The sequence below is a fragment of the Tupaia chinensis genome, unplaced genomic scaffold (genome assembly GCF_000334495.1).
Source record: "Tupaia chinensis unplaced genomic scaffold, TupChi_1.0 Scaffold000555_1, whole genome shotgun sequence".
Lineage (NCBI taxonomy): Eukaryota > Metazoa > Chordata > Mammalia > Scandentia > Tupaiidae > Tupaia > Tupaia belangeri.
This window is the reverse complement of record NW_006160067.1, coordinates 1530026-1536605: the sequence shown is the minus strand read 5'-3', so window position 1 is coordinate 1536605 and position 6580 is coordinate 1530026.

The following is a 6580-nucleotide window of genomic DNA, read 5'->3' as shown; positions in this document are numbered from 1 at the left end:
CAAAGATATTGTCATTAAAATTAAAAATAATAATTTTGTCATCAGCTCAGTGAGGCACACTGGAAATGCTGCAGCAAACCCCCAGGAATTATACCTCATTGCTTGAAAGTATGGTGCACTCTGTCCACTCCAGGCCCAGCTCACCCAGGGCTCCCTTCCAGTCACCAAGCTCTACTTCTGTTCTCCCAGTGAATTTCTTTACATTCTTCTCTACTCCCGCATAACTCCCTGAAGCTCAAGAACTCTCTTTCTGCTCAACGAGCCAATGCTCTTTGAAGGTGAACTTCACCAAGTGGGAAAGATCCAGGTGTGGCCCTAAAAGAAAGGTGATTGGAATATAACTCTCCCTTTGGTGGCTTTTCTGAGGAATTCACATTCTTGCCACTCTATTAGCTGCTAGACTATCTACCCAATTGTCTTTTCCATTGGTACTTGGTATTTGCTTTGTTTTTTTTCCAACTCTATTTTACAACCCTCAAAGGTAAGTATCTTAAATAATAGTTCTCTTTATTTTACCTGGAAGGAACTAAATATGTTTTCTATGCCTTGGACCCAAGTTCTTTCCACAGAGAAAGATCTTTTCCAATAGTATTTTGAAAAAAAAAAAAAAGAAGAAGAAGACTTCCCAGGACTCTCTCTTGCTGAGAATATTTATCACAGGTTTATTTGATGAGTGATTAAGCTAGAATTATTTATTATGGCTTACAAAGTCCTTCATAATTGAGTACCAAACTCTTGTCACCAGGCTCATCCTGCTTGCTTCTCCCACACACGCAGCCCAGTTTCCAGTAATAATTAATTTCTTTACCGTCCCACAAATACAGCCTCACCATCGTTATTAATCATCATTATTAATTATACTTTATAGGTCGATGCCTTTGCCTGTCATGTGCAGAAAGCCCTTCTTCCCCCTGCCCAATCTGATAAGCTTTTTGGCTCCTTCCAAGACCTATTTCAGATGATTTCCCTAGAAAATCCTTCTACAGTTCCTGAAGCAGAGCCCCCTCCTCTCTCTCATGTGTGTTCTCTCAAAAGTCTAACACTTGCCCCCTTCACTGCGAATTCTTTCTGTGGGACTCTCTAAAGGTGAGACTTGGGTCTCGCTCCTTTTCGGGCATCCGTAGGGGCACCCTTCGTAAACCCGACAGACCTGGCACTCAATTAATATGTGCTGAATGAATGTGTGGGCAAAGGACAGATCTGTTCTCAGGTAGGCTCCCATGATGGATTTGAATGCAGGATGATGGGGAACAATGAAGGAGAACACATACAACCTTTTCACAGAGATGATCACTTTTATAATTAGCAGAAACAAAGATATTGTCATTAAAATTAAAAATAATAATTTTGTCATCAGCTCAGTGAGGCACACTGGAAATGCTGCAGCAAACCCCCAGGAATTATACCTCATTGCTTGAAAGTATGGTGCACTCTGTCCACTCCAGGCCCAGCTCACCCAGGGCTCCCTTCCAGTCACCAAGCTCTACTTCTGTTCTCCCAGTGAATTTCTTTACATTCTTCTCTACTCCCGCATAACTCCCTGAAGCTCAAGAACTCTCTTTCTGCTCAACGAGCCAATGCTCTTTGAAGGTGAACTTCACCAAGTGGGAAAGATCCAGGTGTGGCCCTAAAAGAAAGGTGATTGGAATATAACTCTCCCTTTGGTGGCTTTTCTGAGGAATTCACATTCTTGCCACTCTATTAGCTGCTAGACTATCTACCCAATTGTCTTTTCCATTGGTACTTGGTATTTGCTTTGTTTTTTTTCCAACTCTATTTTACAACCCTCAAAGGTAAGTATCTTAAATAATAGTTCTCTTTATTTTACCTGGAAGGAACTAAATATGTTTTCTATGCCTTGGACCCAAGTTCTTTCCACAGAGAAAGATCTTTTCCAATAGTATTTTGAAAAAAAAAAAAAAGAAGAAGAAGACTTCCCAGGACTCTCTCTTGCTGAGAATATTTATCACAGGTTTATTTGATGAGTGATTAAGCTAGAATTATTTATTATGGCTTACAAAGTCCTTCATAATTGAGTACCAAACTCTTGTCACCAGGCTCATCCTGCTTGCTTCTCCCACACACGCAGCCCAGTTTCCAGTAATAATTAATTTCTTTACCGTCCCACAAATACAGCCTCACCATCGTTATTAATCATCATTATTAATTATACTTTATAGGTCGATGCCTTTGCCTGTCATGTGCAGAAAGCCCTTCTTCCCCCTGCCCAATCTGATAAGCTTTTTGGCTCCTTCCAAGACCTATTTCAGATGATTTCCCTAGAAAATCCTTCTACAGTTCCTGAAGCAGAGCCCCCTCCTCTCTCTCATGTGTGTTCTCTCAAAAGTCTAACACTTGCCCCCTTCACTGCGAATTCTTTCTGTGGGACTCTCTAAAGGTGAGACTTGGGTCTCGCTCCTTTTCGGGCATCCGTAGGGGCACCCTTCGTAAACCCGACAGACCTGGCACTCAATTAATATGTGCTGAATGAATGTGTGGGCAAAGGACAGATCTGTTCTCAGGTAGGCTCCCATGATGGATTTGAATGCAGGATGATGGGGAACAATGAAGGAAAGGGAGAGTTGCTTTACTGGAAGTCAAAGGGGTTAGCTCTTCCATCATGCAGTGCAGCGGACGGCTCCCAGAGGGGAGACATCCAAATGTAAGATGCAGAACATTAAATATTGAAAGCAAAAGTTAAATATTAAATTTTAATATGAAACATTAATGCCAATAAACAAAATCAGCCAGAGGGGGACAAAATTAGGACCAGACCATGGCCAAAAAGGAAAGAGTCATGGTTCAGGTCGAAAGCTGACTGCGGCCTGGGCTTTCCCAGCAGGGTTCCTGGGTCACAGTCACACCCATTAAACTTCCCGGGAGAAGCAGTGAAGAGGGGGAAAGAAAAACCTTTTATAACCCACAGCCATAAAACTCAAGTCTTTCCTACAAAACAAAAACACAGTGAAGTGTTTCAGGACCGCCAAGACTTCAGAACTCATGGTACACTGGAACAAAAATAGAGGCAGCAGAGGGGAAAATATGAGGTTGCCGAACCCTTGGGGCAGGAATCCTGTCTTTGCTTACACTGTGTGGGACTGGACTTGTGTGCAGCCAGCTTGGGCAGAAAGAAACAACAGAAGTCATAAAAGGAGCAAAAATAATGGCCTTTCTCCTGTTGATGCCAGTGAGTATTTTGCCGGAATGAGAAACAATCTTGGGAGCAGAAAATCGAAACTAGAGCTCAAGATGGGAACTTGTCAGGACCCAGAGCTTACGCTACCTGATAATACAAGAGTAAAGATGTCTTCTATGGCTTTTCAGAGTCAAGGGCCATAAAGGACTCAAGTCAAACCTGAAACCTCATAAACCACGTGCTTTCTATCAGAAAGCCAAAGGAGTTGGGCGGTTAAATTGTCAGTAAGTGGAGCCAGCAGGTGGCGTGGTGGTTAAGGTGCTGGACTTCCACATGGCCGACCATGATTCAAGTCCCAGACTTGGAAGCTTGCTTTCTCACTTTCCCTCTGTCTCTGTGTCTCTCTCTCTGGTGAGCACTCATGCCCTATAGCAAATTAAACTAATAATAATAAAGGTAAGTAAATTCTTTTTAAAATTCTCATTAGGCTAAGCATTGGGTTAGATAGCAAAGGGTCTGGGTAACTTACTCCTATGTCTATATTCAAATTTTGCTTGACATCCTTAATTTGTGAAAAGTTCTTATTTTAAAAATAAAAGCTGGAACCTCAGGGCCAGATCAGATTCTTTTGGGACAACTGAAGTAAACATTAGGAATCAAAATCCGTGACCACTGAAAGGAAATAACTTCACGGCATTGGCCTCCGGGTCAGGATGGCACAGAGGACTGCTTGTCTTGTGTTAAGCCTTGGAGGTGAGGGGAGACATGGAGAATGCTGGGATCAAGACCCCCTTCATGCAAAGGTCTCACATAACCAGTCCCTTGGTTACAGGAAATTTAAGAGGTCACTGAATGTAAAGCCGCCACCCTCCCCCCCAGGCTACGCTGTCACCTAATCTGGGAAAGACACAAAAGGGTACGGGACTACAGGACAGAGGAAGCGCTCCAACGAGCCTCTCGCCCCCAGAGAACCCTTATGGCTTCCAGGGGAAACATGGACGCAATGAGAAAGGATGAGGGTAATTTAGCTGGAAGGATAATCTTCACAAGAAATTAGTAAGCATAAGGGGGGAAATGAGCATGGATTGGTGGTTTAATTTTAACCATCTGGAAGGATTAACTGATCGGTGCTATCGAGTAACCATATCAAGTGAAAGTCAATCAGGAGACAGCTTGGGGAAAATTAGGTTTTCTTAAAGGAAACAAGGTATGAAAATGGAAGCTGGAGCCAAGAAACACAGAGTCCATTTTATGCAAAGTTTTCTTTCCTCAAGCTCTCTTTGTCTCTTAGGCTATGTTCTGGTTATTTCCCCTTCCTTCAAACCAACTCACATGTTTTTACCTGACTTACTACCTTTATCTCCCCACCTTTGTCTGGCCCAGTATGGTCATGGGATGCTGACGAAGGTCAGCCTTTAGGACTCAGGGTAGTGCACGAGTTTCAAATCAGCCCTGGGGAATTTTAATATGGGTAAATTTGCTATTCTTAGTATATGCAACCTCACCTGCATCTACACCTGGGGCAAATGTAATTGGAAGCTTTGGTAGACTCTTGCCTTTCATGGAAATACTATTGCATACATTTTATATAAAAAAAAAAAAAACGATCGTTTGTGTGCTATCAGCAATGCCAAATTATTCTTAATGCCTCACGAAGTGGAGAGAAAAGATTAATGAGCCAGACGGTCAGGAATAGAACCCAACTTTCACACTGACTCACCGATGACTCTGAAGTGAGTTATTCAACATTATGGGGCTTCTGTTCCTATGCCTGGACTGTGACGGATGATTCCAGAGAAGTGGGCCTCAAACACTCACCCAAGGACCCTGATGGCTCAAGGGGAGGCAGCTCAGGCTTAGAGCAGGGGTTGCTTCACCCAAAGCAGCTCATTTAAATCAGCATATTTACATGTTGGACTTTTGCATAACATTTCATTTAGAAATGGATTCCTGCTTTAACACATTGAAAACTCCTTGGATTATCATAGAGGATCACACACACTTAAGAACATGGTCCTTTGCTAGCTCTTTTACCTCCACATAGAATCGTTACTTTGGAACGTGAAGGAGTTGTAGGCCACACTTAGGTGGCTCCCTCTCTTGGAGGTGTGGGGAAACTGGGCCGGAAGCACCAGTGACTTATAGACCTCATGGGAAATCGCTGACTGAGCAGGTTTATCTTTTGACTACTCCATATCAGTTGCTTCCTCCACCAACTCAGTGATGAGGAAACCCCATGGATCCACTTCCTAGGCCTGCCGTAGCTGACATCACTCAAACAACACACACCTACCTCCTCATGGTTATGGAAACTGGCGGGCCAAGAACAAGGTGTCAGCAGAGCTGATTTCATTCCTGGGCTTGCAGAAAGTCGTCTTCTCCCTGCTCCATTTCCTCACTCCACCATCATGGACTTTTCTCTGTGCACAGCTGTCCTGGTCTCCTCTTCTTAGAAGGACACCAGTTGTATCGGGTTTGCATGCACCTGATGACTTCATTGAACTTTAATTACCTCGTTAGAGGCCCTATCTCCAAACACAGTTACATTCTGAGATACTGGGTGGTTACAACTTCAATCTGGAAATGGGAGGGGTACGATTTAGCCAGTAGCACCTGGTGATCGTACAGTTCACTCTGGGAGCTCTTCTCTTTTTTAAAAAAGTACTTGTGAAACAATGACATATGGGGGCTAGAAGGTGGCATGGAGGTTAAGGTGCTAGATCCCACATGGCTGACTATGGTTCAAGGCCTAGACCTGGCAGCTTGAAAATTACAGCATCATGTGTGCATGCATGCCCAAAATCCTGAGAGGAGAATGGAGAAGAGATTGTGGTGTAGTCATCCCCTTTGGGGCATGAGTTCTCAGTTTCCTTCTCTCTGTCTCTCTGGTGAGTGTACACGTCCTATGACAAAAACCTTTAAAAAAAAAAAAGAAAGAAAGAGTAACATAAGTACTTATTATTTTTTTTAATGCAAGCAGCTCAGAATGGTAGACAATGAATAGTTACCCTAGTCTTCTAGTTTCCCTTTTTAGGAACAATTACTGTTACTTTTTCTTGTGCATCTGTCCAGGAAATCGCTTATACACATTCAAACCTTAGAACTAAGTCTCTCTAGTATACACTGGAGAGATTTAAAACAAACAAAAACTCTTGTCTGGCTCAATCGCACATTAATAACATTGGCATCTTGGCATCTGGGGTTCCCCAGGTGTCTCCAGCGATAGGGTAGATTTGGGAAACTGCTCTAGGTGCTTGTACTCAGTGTGGTCTGAGGACCACCACCAGCAGCACCCCCTAAAAGGCTATTTGAAGTACAGAATCTCAGCGCCTTTGCCCCAAACCTACTGATCTGAATCGGCATTTTAGTAAGATCCTCTCTTAAGTACTTCGAATGTAGGCAACGTTTGAGAGGCTAGGTGACATCTTTTACTGCGATTTCTGC